Source organism: Rutidosis leptorrhynchoides, chromosome 5, assembly GCF_046630445.1.
Source record: "Rutidosis leptorrhynchoides isolate AG116_Rl617_1_P2 chromosome 5, CSIRO_AGI_Rlap_v1, whole genome shotgun sequence".
Classification (NCBI taxonomy): domain Eukaryota; kingdom Viridiplantae; phylum Streptophyta; class Magnoliopsida; order Asterales; family Asteraceae; genus Rutidosis; species Rutidosis leptorrhynchoides.
Window position 1 is genome coordinate 233628068 of NC_092337.1, and position 1773 is coordinate 233629840.

The window sequence follows — 1773 nt, forward strand, 5'->3', positions numbered from 1 at the left end:
CAATTTAGTGTGAAGTAGCGATGGACACAGAAAATAGATACAGAAAAATAACTAAACATCAATTAAATTATACAAGTGGCATATGCTGCATCCAATAGGGAGTTCCTTTGTAATATTAAGTGCCATTTAATGTGGTTCATCCAACAAGTAAACTATATGACTAATCAAATGGATAAGAACTAAGAACTAATACTAACGAATAATAAAAGTTAGTGTTTTGCTTACCTTTGCCAATCTAAACTCCGCAAGTTTTAGAGAAACTTGCCACGACTAATATATTACAATATTTAGTGTTTTGCTTACCTTGATGCACATTATGATAAGCATTTAGCATCACGCCATCACATTATGAAACATTCAGCATTTAGTATCACATTATGAAACAATGGTGTGTCGATAAGCTGGTTGAACAAATTTAACCTTCGCACTTTCTTGGGTGTCACCGGTTCATCTAGACGGTCTAGTTCATAAGTATCATGCCATTGCTTCATCCTTTGCATGAAGCTCAATTCCCGATCACTGCATTTCATACCACCAAGCATAACAATAACATAACTACCAAGTTACTGATTTGTAACACCTAGACTAAACACTTCCAAAATATTTTTTACACTCATTCTACATGCTCCCTCAATAGTTATACCTTCTTAAATTTGTCTCGTTTGATATATTGCACAACCAAACTCGACTAATTCACAAATAACTGAGTCACACAATAATCAAGGTTAACTGAAAATTAGTAGTAGCAAAACAATTATGAATGATCAGAGAAAGTGCTTAGCAAAACTGACCTTACAACTTATACTTCACATCCATAGCTTAATCAATAGGCTACACACCTGCACTACTGGTGATTTATAAACAGCTGACCACCATCACTGTGACATTATGGAATACACACTATCACCATTAGCAAGGAGAAAGCATTTCCATTTTATGCAAATTATAAATTGTGAACAATTATGACTTTTTTGTTCCAAATAATGGTGATACTGTAGTAAGAATTCAAGAAATATAGCAATTTTCATGCGGGTCAAAATTGGTTAGAATGGCTTGGCCTATGAGCATTTTCATTTCAACTTCTTAATAAGTAAAACGGCTTCATATAAGTGTACATTTCAGAGGATGGAAGCAATTTTGACAACACCTTGATAAAGTTTCAAGTTTCAATCATTTAACCCACTGACTAGAGACAACAAAAAACCCAACTGAACTTATATATAAGAAGTGTGTCGAACCTATGACAACTTTTTATTTCCTAGAAGTATTATAGTATGTAATTGTTACCTAAAAATGCAATAGTCTAATAAGATGCTAAGTTTCTTACAAGTTGTTCTCGGGGGAATTTTTTATGTGCAGAACTGCAGCTCTACAAATATATATAGCATATTAGATCATGTGCAAATCAATTAATCAAAGACTGAACGAAAAGTAATGCAAAAGTACCTTTTATTGATATTCTTAATTTCTCCTCTACTAATTACCTGACTATATCACCATATTAGAAGATAATTTACGACTTACAGTCCCATTATTGGATTATATTTTAATTTTAGTACTTGATACGAAATAAATAATTGTATGACTGAATATGAAATGCAGTACTCAAAATTTATGAGTATCACCGTATACCTTCAGACGTTCATATGAGTGTACAGTGGCATTGTGATGTTGATCCCTTCGTAAGAACACAACCTTGATACATAATACAACGGACAGTAATCATACCCATGTTATATCAGCGACATTGCCAAGTTATATCAGGACATAATC